Raw genomic sequence first — 22681 nt, 5'->3', positions numbered from 1 at the left:
AGACTAACAGGAAAAGCTTCCAGATAAGTGAGACTTCCCAAAGCATTAGGGAAGTATACAGGTCTCTAACTCTCTTCAACATCACTATCTTAAAAAGAAACCTTAACAGATAAAAATTAACAACAGGTAGAGGTTCATCACCAAATGATGGAGAGTTGTGTGTCAAATAGAATACACAATGAAATAGAGTAACCCTCTTAAAAACAAGTATCCAGTGAACAGTTAAGGTCCTCAAAGGCAAGAAGTGTGTTATGCCTCTATCCCCATCATCCTCCCTTCTCCTCTTACCCTCACCAGCCTACAGGTATACAGAGGAACATAGAACCATGAAATACACACACCTGCCCAAAACAAATTCACTAAGCATCATCATACCCAAATTTGATTAACGATATGAAGCTAATTTTGTCCTTTCTTAAGATAATTTATTGAACGCTTGATAATATAGAGACATAAACAGATTCAGTCAATTATGAAAAAGTCCATATTAAGTACTGTTCTTCATCTGCACATCACAATTGCCATAAAAAGTTTAATATACCATTAAATACATGTACGTCTAGTGTCAATATTTTAGGACCTTTCAGTGTATATATCTGCAAAGATATACATCACATAGAATTAACATCCCAAAAATAAAAGAAAGAAAAGAGAAACAGCTGCTGCTTGCCAGACTCACTTACCCAGAGCCAGAAATACAAATAAGGGTAGAGAGAAGGTGAGAATAAAAAGTGACATCAGAAATCAAAACATGCTACAACCTGGTAGTTCTAGAAACTTCTGAAGTAAAATTTGGGGAGGTTAAAACAAATGACAACAAAACCAGAAAGGAAGACTGGCGTCAACGGTGGGTGGTCTGCTACCATATGTACCCACGTGACCTTGTTCAACTCACTTAACTTCTCTAGGCCTCAGATTCCCCATGTGTAAAATGAGAAGGTTGGACTAAATGATCTCTTTCAGATACTTTCCAGTTCTGAAAGTTTATGACTCCATCAAATGAACTGGGGAAGGGGAGTTGAAATATATATACCAAAAGCTACACTCAATTAACAAAGAGACGGTTCATTAACTCTGGGATCCTGTGTTTAGAAACACAAAAGTAAAAGGGCAGCCAAGTTCCCAGACTAGCTCACATGCCACCTATAGCCACAATAATGTTAAGTGAGCCACAGTACTGACAGTGCAAGCCTAGGTCCTAAATTCTGGAAGCAGGAAGCCACTGAATACAGGAATGAAAAGAATTTCCTTCCTTTTCTTTGGATATAATGTTAAACTCGAATAAAATTTTGAAAAAGGCAGAATCTGTCTTTGGTATCTTTCTACCTTCCTTCTGGGACTCTAAATGCCTAATCTTAAGAGTCTAAACCTGAACTGACTCACTTAATAGACTGCAGCTTGACACTTCTTGTTCTGTGCTTTCTTTTCTTTTCGTTTTTTTTTTTTTTTTAACTCAGCTTCTGAATCTAGTTATTCAAAAGTATAAAGCTTTGTGGTTTTTATTTTCCTCCACTGAAGCATTCTGGCATCTGCAACAAGGCTTGTTGTTACAGGAGGTTAATCAGGACAAGAGGAAGATCTATGCACAGATCATGTGTAAGCTGGGGCCCACCTACACGCCAAGTCTCTGCAGCACCTTTCTTTCACCTTGTTACCTGTCACCCCACACCCTCCATACGCTACCCCCGAATCTGACCATAATGGATTATCTGCCATACTCTAAACCCCACCATGCCAACCACCTTCTTCCATGCCAACCTCTGCCCATAATGCCATACGCCCCACCTGGAGGTCTCCAGGAGAGTCTCAGTGGATTCCTTCACCCCAGCTCAAAAATGCCCTTCTTTATGAAAACTTGCCTAGAGGGTACAAGTCCTATTTCCACTGTTCTCCACACAGCTCTGTTGTATACAAGTTACCTCTTCTGCAATACTATGTCTACTTATCACTTCAGACTATAAAAAACTACCAAAGACTGAAATGGTATCTTATTCACCTCTGTACCGTCAGCAAGTTTTACAAGGTCTAATATGTGGCAAAATCAGCATAAATGTTTGCTTCTTTGTGAATCTGAGGAAATTAATGAAAACTCACTAGAAGAAACAATAATGGTGTCTACTTTACTCGTAAGTCTTCTGAGGTCTTATTGCTCAATTCAAGATAGATCACTAAATTAAAGATAGAAAAGCAACATCCTATAAGCCAACAAAGCACACAGAATCTCTCATCCTTTCTGGTGATGATTTAAATGCCCACCAAAGGCAGAAAAGAATCTTGCTCTTACATTTGAGAAATAAATTTTACAGAAACTGTGACAATCAGGAAATGTAACTACAGATTAAAATTTTTTCTGTTGCATAATTTACAGACATCACAGAGGAAAAATAAAAACCAAGGAGAAAAATAACACATTTCATATAACATTTTTTAAAAGGTAGAAAATGGGTCAGTATTTTGGAAAGGAATAATAGTCTTCAAGGGCAAAAATGACAAAATATTTTCTTCCCATTTTTCTTTTGTTCTTTTTTCCTTTTCACACCCCTACTGACAAAGTCAAAAAGAAAAACAAAAGGTTAAAGATAAGATAAACCAGCTGTACCAAGCGGGCAAGCCTTACATCCCTGCCCCAAACAACAGAAACCACCCAACTCAACAATATTAGGTAACTTATTTATGTTATATACAGTTGGAGAATACCCTAAAAGCTGTTTCAATTGAATGACCTAAAGACCAGAATAAACAGAACCACACCCACTCTGAAGCACACCTCCATGGAAGAGGTTATTAAAGCTTTAACAGAAAAGCTCTGCTGTGAATTACACTTCAAGTCACCACAAGGCTACTGGCTCAAAGATGGGCTAGATGCCAAGTCATTTAAACCTGATCAAGTAAAGTGAATGTGTGCCAACATTGTTTTGACCTCATCACTATGCTTTCTGAATGACCTAACAATGCTCTTAATCAAACGTCATGGACTAATTGTCTTAGGAACACAATTCTGTTAAAATATATCATTAACTCTACCTGATTCTAACAAGGAAATAACTTTCACTTAATAGTTATTTTAGAAGATATTTGCAAGCATACAAATAAAAAACATACTTACAGATTGTATATCTTGTAATGGTTTTTATGCTTTGAATCCAAAAACCTTAAAACAAAACAAACAAAAAGCCACCATTAACAAAAATGAGCTAACATTTGAAATTACATTTATACTATTGATAAAACCTAAAAGATTCCATTTTTCCTAATCTCAAGTACCATTTAAGAAAAATAAACAAACAAATTCCAATAAATATTCCCTTCATGGGTTCAAATTAATAATCATGTCATTCTTAAATAATTATTACATTACACAGATTTATACAATCTGAAATAAAGCCAGAGCTTTTCACAGAATAAATATTTTCATCTCTCTTCAGCCTAACATTATGAGGTTGAGTATTAAGTTATTTAAAAGGCAGCATTAGCACTTAGCTTAAGTTCATCTAGCTCATTTAGATGTGAGAAAAATAGACATGTGTAATCAAGTAATCTTAAAAATAACATGAAAATTCAGCCATCATTTTCTTTCAAAGAAACTTTCCATATCTGAAAGATGCAAGTGGTAACTATTAACTCCATACAAAGTTCATTAAGTATTTTCATATATATATTCTCAGCTGATGCTCACAAACATCTGAGATAGAATTTACTCACATTTTACAAACAAGGAAAATAGGAGTCAAAAAAATTATAAAACTCGCCCAAAGTAATACAGCTAATAAGCCAAAGAATCAACACCAAAGACCTCTCCTTCCAAACAATTACAAAACTAAACAAGAGCAAAAAACAAACAAACCTAAACAAGAGCAACAATTACAGCTAATAAAAGCACTTGCCATGTGTTTTTACCACATGTATGTACTTCATGTATATACATTTGTTTACCGTTAGGAGGTAGACAATAGGCGAGAGAGTTTAGAAAAGTATAAGCTGAGGAAACAACAGGATAAACAGAATTTAAAAAAATGGAAAACAAATGAGAAGATTTAAAGTCGAGGAGTTTCAACTTATGAGTTCTAGAGAAAAGAACAGAAAACACAAGGAGAAGAAATCCAAGATAATAATTCAAGAATAATACCCCAAACTGAAGGACAGGAGTTTCCTAAGTCAAAGGATACAATGAGTATTCAGCAAAAGTGATGAAAATAGACCCCAATACAGCATATATAGCTCAGTGAAATTTCTGAATACTCAAAAGATGAACATAGGATCCTATAAGCTGCCCAAGAGGAAAGAGGTTTCATAAAAAGTATCTGGAATCAGAATTATACCACCCTTTTTAATGGCAACACTAGCAGCTAGAAAACAACTTCCAGGAAAAAACCTTCTGACTATTTCCAGCCTAGAATACCATACCAAAAGAGACATTAAATCAAGTGTGAATATATAGTAAAGGCATTTTTTAAACAAGTGAAATCTCAAATAATTTTGCTGTCCACATTTTCTCTCTCAGGAAGTTACTAGAAGATGTGTTCCACCAAAACAAGGTGGGAAACCAAGAAAGAGGACAATTCCAGGAACTGAAGAATCCAACTCATGAGAAGGGGAAAAGGGAATTCTCAGAATGATGGTGAAGAAACATCTGAAGTAGACAGCTATAAGGCAAACCTAGGGAACAACTGACCCAACTCACGGTAGATCAGAAGGCTCCTAAAGAAGATAAAATCGATTTAATGCCCAATGGGCTTGAACATGTTAGGAGATTTATATAGTTTAGAGATAAACTGAAGTTAAAAACATAGAGACTAAAGAAGTTGAGAGAGACAGAGAGAGAGAGAGACAGAGAGAATTTTACCTCCAGGGAAAATAAAATGCTCAGAAAAAACAGTTATAGTACTTAATTGTAAACTGCATTTATCTAGTCATAATCACATAAAACCCAAAATTGATATAACCAAAATTACAAATTTAGCTACTACAAAGAGGGCTGAAGGGGCACCTGGGTGGCTCAGTGGGTTAAGCTGCTGCCTTCGGCTCAGGTCATGATCTCAGGGTCCTGGGATCGAGTCCCGCATCGGGCTCTCTGCTCAGCAGGGAGACGGCTTCCCTCTCTCTCTCTCTCTCTGCCTGCCTCTCCATCTACTTGTGATTTCTCTCTGTCAAATAAATAAAATAAAAATCATTAATAAAAAAAAAAACAAAAAAAAAAACAAAAAAACAAAAGAGGGCTGAAAATGTGTGTGGTTGGGTAGAGAGGAAAGAGAGTTCATACATTTGGATGTGAAATATCATGCCACACAATCATTACTCATAACTTTGTCACTAATTGAAATGATATATTTGTATTCGTATGTCATACTAAAACAGTTGCAAATGGTAAAATACTACTTATTGTCAACACTTAAGAATTAGGTTATTAGACTATAAATTTTATATAATGTGTTAACTATAGTATTCTAGCACATATTTGGTTTCTTAGTATTTTCTGAACTATTATAATCAAAACAAACATAACAATGACTTTCTCCTATACCATCAAAACCTTCTCTAATGGACTTAGTATGACAAGATGGGTTCCTCTTAATTTCTGCAGAGTCAGGCCCTCATTCCATAAACCACTCAGCAGTTTCCAGACTAAGCTCTTTCCTTGCATGACCATGTTTCATTAAGGGTTCTGGGTCCCTACTATTTTTTTTTAATGGTATGCTTTCATGTTTTCATTCCTTGATACCCACTCCTATCAAGATTATCTTTTATTTAAATGTATTGAGAAAACGTGAATTAAGTACCTGAAATTGTGCTTATTTCCCTGGGATAAAATTATTTATGAATTATTATCCCTGCCATCAAAAGTAATACTAGAGTAACTGTATCAGTGAGAATAAGGTTTAGCTGTGAGAAATAGAAGAAGGTGGAGGGAGGAGGGGGGCTCATAAACAAATATGCTACTAATTACACTGAATACACTACTCTCCCACATAAATTCCAGGATCAGTAGTGTACAGCTGGTTGGGTAGATTTGTTTCATACAGGACTGGACCCAGGACCCTTCCATCATATGCTCAGCCAGCACGACGGGCAGTGCAAGGTCTACGATGGTGCACCATCATATTTGTATAAGCAGACTGGAGAAGGGAAAGAAGGATAGGCCCCTCCTTTAAGAACTCATCATTTCTACTTAAGAACAACAGATCATAAGTTATCACATTATCAAATCTAGCCACAAGGGAAGCTAGAATTACTATCGGCATTCTGGGAAAACATGTACACAGCAAACAAGTGGTATTCTATTAATGAAGGAAAAGTATAGAGGATCACTGATTTTCTCTACTGTTGTTCTAGTCTCTGGTTGCAATTATCTCTAACCTTTTTTCTTCTGCAAAACAAAAACAAGAACAAATGACTAATATTAATGTAACAGGTATATTTGTAATCCTAATTTAAAATCACTCTAAGAAGGGCTAAGAAGGGGTCCATAAGCTCCACCAGACTGCCAAAAAGGTACACGGCATAAAAAAAGACTAAGAACTCTTGCCAAGGGGCAAAGGGAAACAAAGGAAAATCACTACTTTGTGGTTCTGGTGGTGGTTGTTAATAAACCACAGAGAACAATTTCATCCTAATGTTTCAGGCGTACTTTTCTTTAAATATTTAAGGTATGGGTCACTTTTTAGGATTCTTCAGTTTAGCCTACTTCTTCAACTAACCAAGGAAGCAGTGATTCTGCTAAGATGACTTCTACTCAAAAATATGATTATACTACAGAAAAAAGTGGTGCTACACACCCTTCTACTCTTGTCTCTCGTACCCTCTTTATCTTCCCAATTCCTAAACATTTCTCAATTTGTACTTTTGGATTTTCAGTTCAAAGTGAGATAAAATTTACATACAGTGAAAGAGATCATAGGTGTACAACCAACTCAATCAAAATACAGAATATTCCACCATCCCAGAAAATTCCTTATGCCTATTTGCAGTCAAACCCCACTAAGCTCCCAGGCAGCTAATATTACCCAGATTTGTCCTTATTCCTCCTGAACTTCATATAAATATGACCATATAAGATGCAGTCTTTTGTAAATGGCTTCTTTCATTTAATCTACTGTTGTACAGATTTATCCATGTTACATGCATCAATAGTTGATTCCTTTTATTTGGAAAATGATTCCACTGCATGACTACACCATCATCTGTTTAAACATCCTCCTTTGATGGATATTTAGGATGTTTACAGTTTGGGTTTATTATGAATAAGTACATATTCTTGTGCAAGAATTTTGGAGACACATACTTTTATTTCCCTTGAGTAAATAAATAATAACTAAGAAGTAGAGTTTGCTGGGTCATAAGGTAGATAGGGCAGGTGTATGTTTAACTTTAAAAGAAAGTACTAAACAGTTTTCCAAAACCAGTTATACAATTTTACAATCTTATCTGCATTTTAAGAGTTCCATTTGCTCCACAGTCCCATCAACATTTGGTGCTGTCAGTTTTAATCACAGCTTTCCCAACAGGTACAAAGTGGTACCTTACTGTGGTTTTTCAACTTCCTTTTCCTGATGACTAATGATATTAAGCATATTTCCATTTATTTATTAGCTATTTTTATACTTTCTTCTTTGAAAATGTCTGTTCAACTCATTGGCTCATTCCCCAGCCACCACCACCACCCCCCCCCCCATTGAATTAACTGGCTTTTTATTATTGATTTATAGATGTTTTATATATTCTGGGTAAAAGTCTTTTATCACATATATGTATTGACATAAATATTTACTCCTTATGTAGGACTTGCCTTTTCCTTTCCTTAATAATGTGTTTTGATAATCAACAATTTAAAATTCCGATAAAAGGCACCTGGGTGGCTCAGTTGGCTAAGTGTCTGCCTTCATCTCAGGACATGATTTCCAGGTCCTGGGAGCAAGTCCCATGTTGGGCTCCCTGCTCCACAAGAAGTCTGCTTCTCTCTCTCTGTACCCCCATTCCACTTTTCTTTCAGTCTCTCTCTCAAAAACAATAAATACATAGAATCTTAAAAAAAAGAAAATAAAATTCTGATAAAAATCCAATATATCAAATATTTCTTTTGTTTACAACTTTGTATCCTTTCTGAGAACTCTTTCCCTACCCCTAGAGTTCACAAAGATATTCTCTATGCTTTCTTCCAGAAGCTTTATACTTCTACAGCTTTTTCTCAGTTTGCATTTTAATATGGTCAGAAATTTAGAAATTTAGATAAATGCTAAGGATAACTGGGATAACCCAAACAAAAACAAATTATTTGAAGGACAGTGACTATAAAATTCAGAAAACATAACTCATTGCTATCTGCCGTATCTTTTCCTCCAAGGGTTTTTTGTTTGTTTGTTTTTGTTTTTGAGAGAAAATGAGTAAGCAAGAATGATCTGCAAAATACAATTTTCTCCAAGAAAGCTAAAATTTAAATGTGAGCAGTGAAAAAGGTATTTTGGGGGACTAACAATTCACCTTTAGTTACATTTTGGGTCTGGGACTGTTAAGTGTTGAATCCAAATATACAAACCAATATCGTATAAATAAGGAAACACTCATCTTATAGCCCAAATCCAAGGAACATGATTCACATGTGGCTGCCCTGCACACACTTAAGTGGGGCTGAAATACCAAAACAGTCATAGCAGTTATCACAAGTTTTCAGGGAGAGATGGAGGTTTTCACTATTCACTTTCAACACTTCTGCAACTGTTAAAACATAAGCATATACTACTTTCCAATGGAAAAAAAAAAAGTGTCCTACTGTATTTTCCAAAAGAGTATAAATTGACGAAGTTATATATTAATTATTTTACCTCCAGAAAGTCAGTCTGATGAGCTTAGAAATCCAACTGTTTTTGAACAGTATATTTTAGTTTACATAAAATAAATATTTTCATATACTATTTTTGAATTAGAAAAAAATGGAAACCTGGGTTTTTTTTTTTTTTTTTTTTTAACATGACAACAGTCCTCCTTGAGAAACAGTTTCGGTTTTTTGGGATATTTTAAATTTTTATTTATTTATTTGACAGCACAAGCAGAGGAGGAAAGGCCAAGTAGAGGGGTGCTGGCCAATAGCCAGGCTGAAGATCCAGATAACAGCCAGCATTTACCAGACATGTGAGTGAAAACACCTGTAGATGATTTGGCCACAATTTGCCAACTCATTTCTAGTCAGGGAGTTCCAGACTCCAGATATTTTGGAGCTAAAACAAGCCATTCCACCATGCCTATTCTGAATTCCTAACTCACTGAATTTGCACTTGCAGATAAAGTAGGTAAATGCTTTAGATAATAAATATGTGTAGAGGTAGCTTGATATGCATAAATATTAGCTGGAACACAAAAATATGAATCTGACAACAAATTAGTAGTAATTTATCTAATCTGAAGAACAGAAACAAGAAATTGAAAAAATGAACAGCTCGTCAGTGACCTCTGTAACAATACAAAGTAGTTTATCACCCGTATTATTGGAGTCTCAGAAGGACAGGTGAAAGACAATGGGACTTGAGTGGCTCAATGGGTTAAGCATCCAACTCTTGGTTTCAGCTCAGGTCATGATCTCAGGGTCCTGAGATAAAGCCCCACTTCGGGCTCTGCACTCAATGCAGAGTCTGTCTGAAGATTCTCTCTACTTCTCCCCCTTTGCCTCTCCCCCCATGCTCTCTCTCAAATAAAAATAAATAAATCTTAAAAAAAAGATAAAAAAAAAACTAGAGAAAATTTGTTGCCATCAGACCTGCCCCTCAGGCTGAAGGGAATAATAGGAATAAAGGTAAAAGAACATTTTTTCCTTCCCTTTCTCTGAAATACAAGTGTATAAAGCAAATAAAGTAACACTGTATTCTGGGATGTAATACATAGGTAGACATAAATTCTTCTTTTATAAGGTTCTTACAGTATTTAATGCTTACAATATCAACTCTAAGAGGACTAGAATAAACTAAAAAGTGTGTTTTCTAATCCTTATTGCACAACCTCTAAAATGTGTGTGTGTATGTATGTGTGTGTGTGTGTGTATATATATATATATATATATATATATATATATATAATCTAGAAAGTCAACAGAATTAAAATGGAATATCTAAAATTATTCCATTAATCCCAAAGAGTAGAGGAAAAGAGGAATGAAAGAGAATAAGAATGAATGAATGAACAAAGGAGTATTGAACAACTAAACACAAACAGAAAAATGGTAAACAAAACATTTCAATAATTATACTAAATGTAAATCGACTAAATACAATTAAGAAAGTCAGTGATTATAAAGCAATTTTAAATTTGATCTTATAGTATGTTTTTATGAAATATAGTCTATGTAGGTTTACATATACTTGCTATATAAACTGGAGCACACTACAGGCAAAATAAAACACAATGTTCAATTGTGAGGAATGCAAGATTACATTAAACAAATGAAAAACTCAATCTAGCTGCTCTACACACTTATACCAAATTAATAAACTTGTTCCAATAAAGGTAGGGGGGAGGAATCTGGGTTACAAGATAAACTTTCTTTATAGGCCTCAGAAATTCTGTTACTACTCTGGTGAAGTTACTATGACAGTCCAGGGTCTGATCCGCTACCTTCTGTGTAAGATGTAATCCTATCAGTATAGTGAATGGTACTTTCGTTCAGAAACAAATTCAAACCCATGTCATATGACTGATACATAAATATCATAAAGACCATAACAGCAATATATTAATTTCTTTAAAAAGTCCAACTGACACAGGAATTATCCACATCTTTATGACAAGTTCAATATATTTCCATAAGGAGACCCACCAAAAATTGAAAGTATAGTGCTGCTGAATAAATGTGGAATCAAAGAAAAGAAGCTAGTTAAAGCAACTTCTAACAAAGACATTTTGATGTCTCCATTTTTACAACAGGAATTGTCTTGCCAAAAATATCTGAGGTTCATTGGCTAAAGCCTGGCCATCTTTTTCCATGTTTCAACAGCTAACTGATCAATCCACCCACCGGAAGGGCTTCATGTAGACTAAATCTATTCTAGACAATTAAATTCAAGCTTTATTGGAAAGCCTGAGTCATTCTCTTTCTTGAAAGTGAACTGGTATATCTGCTTGTCAATATATACTGCTACTAAAGTTTATATTATTAGAGCATTTGATCACTTTTAAATGCTTGGAGAATTGATAAAAAAATTCATCTTACAAATATTTATTGAGTACCTCTTCTGTGACAACTACTACTGTATTTACAGGGTAGCACTGACAACCACAATCATAATAACAAATGCTCCTAGAAGTCTGGGAGAAACCCAGAAGCAAATCCTTTTTAAAGATATCCCATTCAGAAAAGACTACTATTCCAAAAATAGGTAAAAAATAAAAATTCATATCTGAAAAGAAAAAAAAAAACTAACTACTTATTTGCTACATTTTTCTGTAGCTAACTCATTATTTGGCACCCTATTTAGTTCTGCTGCATTCATGTTAAATTAAAATTTTGCTCATACGGTGCCTGGGTGGCTCCGCAGGTTAAGCTAAGCCTCTGCCTTCAGGCCAGGTCATGATCTCAGGGTCCTGGGATCAAGCCCTGCATCGGGCTCTCTGCTCAGCGGGGACCCTGCTTCCCCCTCTCTCTGACTGCTGCTCTGCCTGCTTGTGATCTCTCTCTCTCTCAAATAAATAAATAAAATCTTTTTTAAAAATTAAAATTTGCGGGCGCCTGGGTGGCTCAGTGGGTTAAGCCGCTGCCTTCGGCTCAGGTCATGATCTCAGGGTCCTGGGATCGAGGCCCGCATCGGGCTCTCTGCTCAGCAGGGAGCCTGCTTCCTCCTCTCTCTCTGCCTGCCTCTCTGCCTACTTGTGATTTCTCTCTGTCAAATAAATAAATAAAATCTTTAAAAAAAAAATTAAAATTTGCTCTTAGAACTCTAATATACCTGCAGCTGCCATTGCTACTACTAAAACATGAAATTGGGTTGTTGTTTTTCTTTTTAATATGTAAGTCATCTCTGCCTTAATCCCATTAACACAGGCCAAGCCCCAAACACTCTTTTATCCTACTCATTTTTAGGTTGTCAAACTTAAGATCAGTTATACATCCAATACAAGTAAAGTATCCTGTTAAAAATGCAATCTTAACACTTGCCTGCACAGTACTGCCTTCTCCTCTATTACTTCAAGTTAAACACAAAAGCAAAACAAAGAGTTTTATATTAAAGTCTGATCAAAGACTAGGATCCCCAGTAGGAAAGAAAATCTATTCTCTCAAAAGAGGAATAGAACTAGAGGAAAAAGAAACAGCAGAGGAAGTGAGCTATCAGTGAAAAAATTCAGAAAGCTATTACTATGAACTAAAAGCTGCCAAGCACTTCTCCAAAGAAGTTGTAACATTTTGCACTTTTACCAACATGGATTAGAGTTCCAATTGCTATATATCCTTGCCAACGCATTATTACCCCTTGAAGTTTTAGCTATCCCAGTAAAATTTGAAACAGGGCCTCGTTATCTTTTAATTTTTCCATTTCTCCAATGATTATTTTGAATATATTTTAATATATTTACTTATCATTTAAGTATTTTCTTTTGTAAAGTTTATGTTCAAAAGATTTTTTTTTTTTTCTTTTTTCTTTATGGGGTTGTCCTCTTATGAATTTTTTAAAATCATCCTTTTATTGCATTGAGTTTAAGTCCTTTGGATATATGCATTGTGAGTACTTCTTCCAAATTTGCTGTTTTTGTTTTTGTTTTTTAATTTTACTAATGGTGTCTTTCAAACAACAGAAGTTTTTAATGCTGATCAAGTCCAGCTTGTGAATTTTTTCTTACCCGGTTAACTTCTTATGTACTAAGAAATCTCTGACTCGGGACGCCTGGGTGGCTCAGTTGGTTAAGCAGCTGCCTTCGGCTCAGGTCATGATTCCAGCTCCTGGGATCGAGTCCCACATCAGGCTCCTTGCTCGGCGGGGAGCCTGCTTCTTCCTCTGCCTCTGCCTGCCATTCTGTCTGCCTGTGCTTGCTCTCTCCCCTCTCTCTGATAAATAAATAAAATCTTAAAAAAAAAAAAGAAAGAAATCTCTGACTAAATCAAAGTTCACAAAGATTTTCTTCTGTTTTTATCTATTCGTTTTATAGTTTTACATGTTACTTTTATACTTCTATCTACAATATCCATTTGTATGTAATATGAGATTTTTTTGTATTATCAGAAGTAATTGTCTTCATACTGATATTCAGTTGTTCCAACACCATTTGTTAATATGAGTATCCTGTCCCCAGTGAATTCTCTATCATCTTTTCTAACAACCTATGTCTGAGTTTTCCTGTAATCTCTCTTCTGTTCCATTAACCTAAATATATATACCTTTTTTTCTTTCAGTAATTATATCATATGACCCAGAAATTCTTTTCATGGACATTTAACCAAAAGACATAAAAATATATGTCCACAAAAGTCTTGGCCATGAATGCTCACAGCAGCTTTGTTCATAATAGACCTAAATTTACAATAACCCAAATGCCCATCACAGGTGAGTGGATAAATAAATTATATCGTAACCATACGGTGGAATACTATTCAGCAATAAAAAGAAAAAAGTCATTACTGAAATAAGCAACAACCAAGGTAATTATGCAAAGACTAAGAAACCCAACCAAAAAAAGTACATACTCTATAACTGCATTTATATAAAATATTAACACAGTCAAAACTTAACTACAGTGAAGAATTAGAAACTGCCCAGAATCAAGGCTGGGGGACTGACTATAGGGAGACATGAAGAAAACTTTTATGGCACTAAAAATGTTCTAAATCGTGACTGTGGCGATGTTTACATGGATGTATATACATGTCAAAAACTCCCTGAACTGTACACTTAAAGTATATTCACTTAACTGTGAATATACTTTACTGCAAATAAATTATACCTCAATAAAGTTGAATTTGAAAGTAATCTGATTACAACTACCAACATGTAAAATGCAACCCACGTCAAAATATCTCAAATGTATTTTGCTTAATACCAGAGATAGAAATACAACAAGTATATCACCTTCAGGAGTAAGAACTTTTTAGAATGAAAAGCAAAATGACATTCAGAAAAGCACTGTCCAGGGTGCCTGGGTGGCTCAGTCATTAAGCATCTGCCTTGGGCTCAGGTCATGATCCCAGGGTCCTGGAACTGAGAGCCCTGCATCAGGCTCCCTGCTCAGCAGGAAGCCTGCTTCTCCCTCTCCAACTCCCCCTGCTTGTGTTCCCTCTCTTGCTGTGTCTTTCAATAAATAAATAATTCTTTAAAAAAAAAAAAAGCACTGCCCTATAGGACGTTCCTCAGTGATGAAAATGTTCTGTATCAATGCTGTCCAGCACAGAAGCCTCTAACCGCATGTAGCTATTGAAAACTAAGGCAAATGAACATTAATGAGTAAATTTATCTTAACTAATTTAAACATAAATAGCTACATGTGGCTAATAGCTAACATATTGGACAGCACAGGTCTAAAACACAGAGATCATTGAAAAAACACAACAGACCACAATACATATGCTTAGGAAGGTAGTGGAAATGGGAACATTCTTGGAATAGAGCATAAAATTAAAAGAGGAAAGTTACAGTAATTACTGGGACTTTACAACTGTCAAAATACCTATTGACAAAGTATTATTTTCTTTTTAATATTTTATTTATTTATTTGACAGACAGAGATCACAAATAGGCAGAGAGGCAGACAGAGAGAGAGAGAGGAGGAAGCAGGCTCCCCGCTGACCAGAGAGCCCAATGCGGGACTCGATCACAAAACCCTGAGATTATGATCTGAGCTGAAGGCAGAGGCCTAACCCACTGAGCCACCCAGGCACCCATGAAAAAGTATTTTCAACCATACGCAGTTTTCTAACAAATTCCTGGTATGTTTGATTAATTTTATTAGTAGATTAATACAATAAAGAAGAAAAAAACTAAATTCTGGACATATTTCTAACCTAGAATGAGGAACAAGTTTCAGTGGAAATGCCAGGAAACAGGGAGAAAGTGTTCATATAATTTTAGAGTTCACGTCAGACAAGGAAGGAAATACTGGCATAGTTAGATATGATACAGATCAGTAAAACGGATTTCAAAAGCTTCATTTAAATAACAGGCTATGAATTCATAACTCAAAATCCAAAAGGAAAGATTACAGAGAGACTAATTTAAAAACTAAAATTCTGTATAAACAATCACAAGCGATACTAGTTTAAAAAAGGCAAATGAACAGAAATTATCTTAGAAAACCAATCAATACAGTTGCAGAGAATTCACTCACAATGTTCAGATTTAAAAGGTTACAACCGGGGGTGGGGGAAGGGAAATAATCCTAGTGGAAAAAAGGGAAATAATCCTAGATGAATACAAAAGAGCATATATAAAGGAACATAAGAATAGTAAAGACAAAAGAAAAGGCTTGAAATGAGGAAAATGTCTGGATCCAAAAAGGACATTAAATAAGGTAGAACTGCACAGATTAGAGAGTCGTATGACACTAGAGCCAGAGGATAAGCAGAACTCCAGAAAGAAAGAAAGAAAGAAAGAAAGAAAGAAAGAAAGAAAGAAAAAAGGCAAGGCTAGGCTTAGGAGCCACTAAATTCCCTTTCAATTCTATTGTCTCTGTCCAAGAGAAGGTTTGCTCTGATTCAGTAACTCAAGAGTGGTGGATGCATGACATTTTTCTGGATCAAAATTGTTTCAAGTTGCTATTTAAGCAAGGTTATTTTCTTTAAAGAATATTCTTGAACAAACAACCGTTAACAAAATCTTTGACATTCCATGATTAGACATATTAGTAAAGCATACAGTTAGCAATCAATAATTTGAAACAGAGATAATCCATCAAGCTCTCTGTAACAGCCTCACCTGAATCTCACAGTCATAAAATTCAAAAGACCAGCAAGGCAGGGCAGTATAAAATTGTCTTAAGAAAGAATACCACTAACTTCCTTAATTTTTGAAGCGTTCATAAAAATCATTAAGAAAAAAAAATTTTAAATATGCTGAAGATAGGGTCAGTATACATGTACAAACCAAAAGGAAAAAAATATGACCAAAAAAGATCACAAAGTCGCTTAATCTCACAATTAAAGAAATGCAATAAAAAAACTCAAATTACCCAACAAATTACAAAAAGTTTAAGTTTGATAATATTGTTTGCCAAGACTGAAGGGGGAAAGATGCTGTCATACATGTTGGTGAGAATAAATTCCACTGTGGAGAAGAGAAAAACTCCACTGCTCCACTGGTAAGGATCTACCTTCAGTAAATACCTGTTAAAGGACACCAAGGTATGTGTGAGAAAAAATGTTTATTAGAGTGCTGTTTTCAATAGTGACAAACAAGAAATAACCTAATATGGATTGGAGGGGACTGTTTATTATGGAATGATCATAAAATGGAATAAAAGCCAATAACAAAATCAGTTCCATCTCCATGTCAGTATGGAAAATTCCTAAGTATGGTAAATGGAAAAAAAAAAAAAAAAAAAAAAAGCAAGATGCAGAAGAGTAGGCACTATGTTCCCAACTATTTCTCTTAAAAAGTGGATGTAAGAAGAAAACAGTTTCTTAAAGAATACCTGAAAGTTTTAATTGTAGGTATCTTTGGGAAGAGAGTCTGAGGATAGGACGTGTGAAGTAAGAGAAATTTATAGGAGGTTTTAGTACTCTTTAGGCTTTTCAGCATCCACAACCATTCTAATTTGGAGAGAATTTCAAAAAGTGAGAAGCAAATATTCCCTTCCTTATCTTCCTCATCATGGGTGCAAGTCTAACACCAATTAGGTCCTCCTACTCTGGACACTGAATCCTAGGTGGTGATAGCAAGGGACAAAGGAGTCAGATCACTGAAAGAAAGCTCCAGAAGTGCTGAAAGCTTATAAGCACAGTCAACAACATGCAGTCAAGGCAGCAGTACCCGGGATAGCAAGTTTTCAAGCAGCCATGTCCTAAGCAGAGACTGCCTTATTGTAACCTCTTGACCATGCCTTGCTTCCCTCAAAGCAAGGCATGGTCTTTTGCTTCTGCAAAATTTCTAAGCCTGATTCTCTACCTATGAGCTATCTAATATTTTTCAAATAATTCTTTTCTGCTTAATTAGAGCTACTTTCTGTCATGTGCAACCCAGAACTCTGACTCTGTTCTTTTATTTATTATCCTATAGCTGTTCTGTTTTTTTGGCTTTTGTTTGTTTTTTTGTTTTTTGGGATTTTTTTTTTTTTTTTTGACTAAGGGTTGGTAAAATACTTTTTGTATTCCCTTTAATAATGTGAACTATACAATTTCTTATCTAGCACTTTGCCCAACAGTGAGACTGGCAGGAGGATAAACAATCTATTTAAGAGAAAATATCACAGCATTTTTAAAAAGGGGGGAGGGTAAGTTCTCTCAAAGAACTTGAATATTACTTAGGAAAACATTCACCATGGCTGCCCCTCCCACTTCCTCCTCTCTCCTCCCAAGGATTTCATGCCCACAATTGGCTCACTGCCTTATAAATTTGATACAATGGAAAAGCGGAAAAAAGCAAGAAAACAGCACTTTCCAAAGGGAAATGGGAAAATTTAACTACAGATAACTTGGAAAGTAGACTAAAAACTTAAGAGCAGAGAGGTAATACCCTCAAAATGTGGAATAGAGTACAATTTAAGACACACTATACCTTACTTCAAATAATTTCAATATATAATAATCTGAATTCATTAAAGACAGCTGTGAGAATACAGTCTTTAGTTTTTAGAAGTCTTTTCTTTCCTCAATTCCTATAACTCCTATGAGCTGCCAAAGTTCATTTTAAAATTATTTTTGTCAAAGGAATACATAAACACGTATTCCCAAAGATATAAAAAAAACTTGTAATAAGAAATTAGTTGAGGGAAGATGGCAAAGTAGGAGTCACCAGGAATCCATCTCCCCACCTAAACAAGAATTGTACTGGCATAATCTGACTAGTGTAACTATTTTGGAATCCTGGAGTCTATTCAAAAGCTTGCAGCTTCTAGGGAAAGGCTTAGACAGTAAATCACAGTTAATTTCAGTCAATTTCAACTCTCACTATGGTAGCAGCTACCCACCCCAGTGCCCACCCCCTCACCTCGCAACAGGAAGCCATGCACATATGCCTAGCACAGCCTACACCAGCTTATGGGACCTTGTCCTCCAAATATCAGTGATCTGTGTTCTGATCATTGGCTGCTGCTTCTGATTACACACCTGCACACACAGAAGCAGGCCACCACTGCTGAAATCCCCACTGATGGAAAAGGCTTCCAGGGGACTTAAAGATCCAGAGCCCATTTTTTCCCTTCATTTCCCCCCTTTTCCCTCATTTAGGAGCCAGGCATTAAAGACTTGACATCCATTCTTGTGTGAATATAAGTTTGCAACTCTTGTGGGTAACTACCCAAAGGGATACAACTGCTTGATTTTATGGAGTATGTTTAGTTTTTTTTTAAGAAACTACCAACTGTCTTCCAAGTGGCCATACCATTTTGCATGCTGTGGGTTTTTTCATATATTGCCATATTGGATAGTACCAGAGTTTTTGTATGCTACATACTGGATGATTTCACCTATATGACAGTATAGAAAAGTCAGAAGTATGGAGACAGTAAAAAAAAATCAGCAGTTGCCAGTGGCTGGGCTGGGAGGAAAGGGACAAATAGGCAGACTGCAGACTACTGTTAGAGCAGTGAAACCACTAGGTATGTTACTATGATGGTGGATACATGTCATTAAAATTTTTCCAAGCTCATACAACACACAACACCAAGAGTGAAGCCTAATGGAAATTACGGATTTTGTTGATGATGATGTCAGTACAGGTTCATCAATACAACAAATAAACCACTCTGGTAGAGGGCAAAGATAATGAAGGAGACCATATATGTGTGAGGGCAGGGGGCATACAGGAAAGTTCTGTACCTTCGAATTGAATGTAGCTGTGAATGTAAAATAGCTCCAAAAACTAAAGTCGATTTAAAAAGAAAAACTCCACACCCTATAGCTACCATGACATGCGATGGTAAAAGACAAAAATTATCCTCTAAGGTCAATAACAAAAACAGGAAGTCTGTTTTGCTACTTCTATCCAAAAAGGCAACCATATTAAAAAGGAAGAAATAAAATTATCTCTGTTTGCAGATGACATGTTCTATATGTTTTTTACATGTACCTTAAAGATTCCACACCAAAAAAAAAAAAAAAAAAAAAAATCAGAATAAACAAACTAAGCAAAGCAGCAGCATACAAAATTAATGTGCAAAAATCAGCTGTACTTCTATACACTGACAATGAACAATCCAAAAAGGAAAATTCCATCCATGATAAGCACCAAAAAAGAGAATCTAGGAAAGAACTTAATTAAGGAGGTGATATACAGAGAAAACTATAAAACACTGTTGAAAAAAAAAAAAAATAAAGACCTAAAAAAATGGAAAGACACCCCAATCTGATACTGTTAATATTTCAATATCATCCAACAAAATCTACAGATTAATATCATTCAAAAATCCCCAAAACTTTTTTTTTTTTTTTTTTTTTTTTGCAGAACTAGAAAATTCCATTAAAATTCATATGGACTCTCAAAAACCCTCAATGGCCAAAAGACTCTTGAATCAGAGTAACAAAGATTTAAGACTCACAATTACTAATTTCAAAATCTACCATAAAGATACAAAGTGTTGTACTGGCATGAAAACAGACATGTATGCCAACTGACTACAATAGAGAACCCAGAAATAAACTCTTGTATATACGGTCAAAAATTCTGACAAGTGTGGAAAGACCATTCAATGGGGAAAGGATGGTCTTTTCAACAAATGGTGTTGGGAAAAGTGGATATCCACATGTAAAGCATTAAGTTAGACCCTTATCTTAAAACATAGTCAAAATTACTTAAAATGGATTAATGATCTAAGCAAAAAAGACCAAACACTATAAAACTCTTAAAAGGAAATACAGAAGAAAAGCTTCATAATACCAGTTTAGCAATGATTTCTTGGATGCGTCACCAAAGGCAGACAACAAAAAATAGTTAAATTGTACTGTACTGCATCAAACTTTTAACTTTTTGTTCATCAAGAACACTATCAACAAAGCAAGAGAATGGGAGAAAAATATTTGCGAATCACATATCTGATAAGGGATTAATATCCAGAATATATAAAGAACTCCTAGAACTCAACAACAAAAACACAAAAACTGCTAAACATTTCTCCAAAAAAGATAAACAAATGGGCAATAAGCCCATGAAAAGATGTTCAACATCACTAATCATTATGTAAGTGCAAATTAAAACCACACTGAGGTTACCACCTTACCACCTTACAACTGCCAAACGTCTAGAGTCCAAAAGACAAGAAACAAGTATTGGTTAAGAATGTGGAAAAAAAAGGAGCCCTTATGTACTGTTAGTGGGAATGTGAATTGGTGCAGCAACTATGGAAAACAGTACAGAGGTTCCTCAGGAAATTAAAAGTGGAACTGCCTTATGATCCAGTAATTCCACTAATAAGTATATATAACCAAAGAAAACAGAAACTTTAATTCAAAATGATACATATACCCCTATGTTTACTGCAGCATTATTTACAATGTCCAAATTATGAAAGCAGCCCAAGTGTCCAATGACAGATGAATAAAGAGATGATTGATACACAAACAATGGACTATACCTCAGCCATTAAAAAGGAATGAAATTTTGCATTTGCAACATGGATGGATATAGAGTATTACCTTAAGCAAGGTAAGTCAGTCACAGAAAGACAAATACCATATGATTTCACTTATATGTAGAATCTGAAAAAAATTTTTTTAAACACAAACAAAAAGCAGAAACAGACCCTTAAATACAAAAGGGAGCAGGTATGGCTATGGACAAAATGGAAAAATGGGTGACGGGGAGCAGGAGATACAGGTTAGTTATGGAATGAATAAGTCATGGTGATGAAAGGGAATATAAGTCAGAGTATTCTATGGTGACAAATGGCAGTTATACTTGTTAGATTTTTCCAATCACTACATTATAAACCTGAAACTAATATAACATATATGTTGACTATACTTCAATTAAAAGAAAAAAAAGATCATGCGGCAAAAAGATCATACACAAAATCAGAGTCCCCAAAACTGAAAATCATTGGTCATTTTTCTGGTTCCTCTGGAACTTGAGCTATATTGTCTAGACTCAAATTTAAAAGAGGAACAGAAGAGGAAAGAGATGGAAGGCCTCCTATTAGGTGATGAGAAATATAAGACTGAATCAACCAGATGCTTAAATAGGCCTTCCAAGAAGGGAGACCATAGACCTCAAATTTAGACTTTGTAAGTTGTTTCAAGATAATTACAGTCATTCTAAGTGTGTATGCTAGAAGTACTGATGTGTCCAGTGTGCACATTTTAAATACCTCTGTTTCTAAAACCTTCTTTTAGCATTTGTTCATTTTTTAAAAACAGAGGACCAGGGTACATGAGAGTGGCCAAGTGGCTAACACGAATTTCCTAGAGAGCTGGTTCCCAGCAAACAAAGCAATCATCAGCTATCATACTCCAGAAGTAAAGAATGGGAAAAATCTTAGAAAGAGTCTAGCTAAAATAAGGGTGCTTTATGCCCCGTCCTTTTCCTCTTGCTTTTGGGGAAGGGGCTTTGCAGGAAAGGTCAGTTACCAAGGCTCATAGAGAGAAGGAAGTTTCTCAGGTTTCTGCTTCTGTAGCTGACATGTGTGACTTCAAGTTACAGATACCACTTCACACCCATTAGGATGGCTCTATTAAAACAAAAAAAAGTGGGGCACCGGAGTGGTTCAGTGGGTTAAAGCCTCTGCCTTCGGCTCAGGTCATGATCCCAGGGTCCTGGGATCGAGCCTCATGTCAGGCTCTCTGCTCCGCAGGGGACCTGCTTCCTCCTCTCTCTGCCTGCCTCTCTGCCTACTTGTGATCTCTGTCTGTCAAATAAATAAATAAAATCTTTAAAAAAAAGAATAAGGAAAAAAAAAGCTCAGAAAATACCAAGTGTTGACAAGGATGTAGTGAAACTGGAACATTTATTCTTGCTGCTGAGAATGAAAAATGATGCGGCTGCTGGGAGAAACAATATGGTAGTTCCTCAAAAAATTAAAACACAGAATCACTATTTGACCCAGCCACTCCATTTCTGGGTATACAACCAAACGAACTGAAAGCAGCAAGATGCAGATACTGGTACACCCATGTTCATATCAGCATTATTTACAACAGTCAAAAGGCAGAAGCAACTCAAGTGTCCATCCATGGATGAATAAACAGAATGTGCTATATACATACAAGGGAAGAAAACATGGCCAATATAGGCCACAACATGAGTGCACCTTGAAGACATTATGCTAAACGAAGTCACATGCTATGCTAAGTCAGTCACAAAAAAAGGCAAAGACTGCATGACTCCACTTATATAAGGTGCCCAGAATAGTTACATACACAGACACAGAAAGTAGAACAGTGGTTTGCCAAGAGCTCAGAGTAGAGAAAATGGGGGAGCTACTATTTAATGCATACAACATTTCAGTGTGGTAGGAGAAAAAAAAAAAAAAAGTTTTAGGCTGTACAATATGAATGTACGTAAGGCCACTGAAGTATACACTCAGAAATGGTTAAAATGGTAAAGTTTAGTGGCACCTGGGTGGCTCAGTTGGT

General features: G+C 35.6%; 1 pseudogene; it reads right to left on the bottom strand.

Annotated features, from left to right (window-relative positions):
- LOC123386968 overlaps nucleotides 1–22681 on the bottom strand; it is a 74645-nt pseudogene that overhangs the window by 33518 nt on the left and 18446 nt on the right.

This window comes from Mustela putorius, unplaced genomic scaffold, assembly GCF_011764305.1.
Source record: "Mustela putorius furo isolate JIRA1106 unplaced genomic scaffold, ASM1176430v1.1 tig00003891_pilon_pilon_pilon, whole genome shotgun sequence".
Lineage (NCBI taxonomy): Eukaryota > Metazoa > Chordata > Mammalia > Carnivora > Mustelidae > Mustela > Mustela putorius.
The sequence above is the reverse complement of the archived record's forward strand: the minus strand, read 5'-3'. Positions and strand labels throughout refer to the sequence as shown.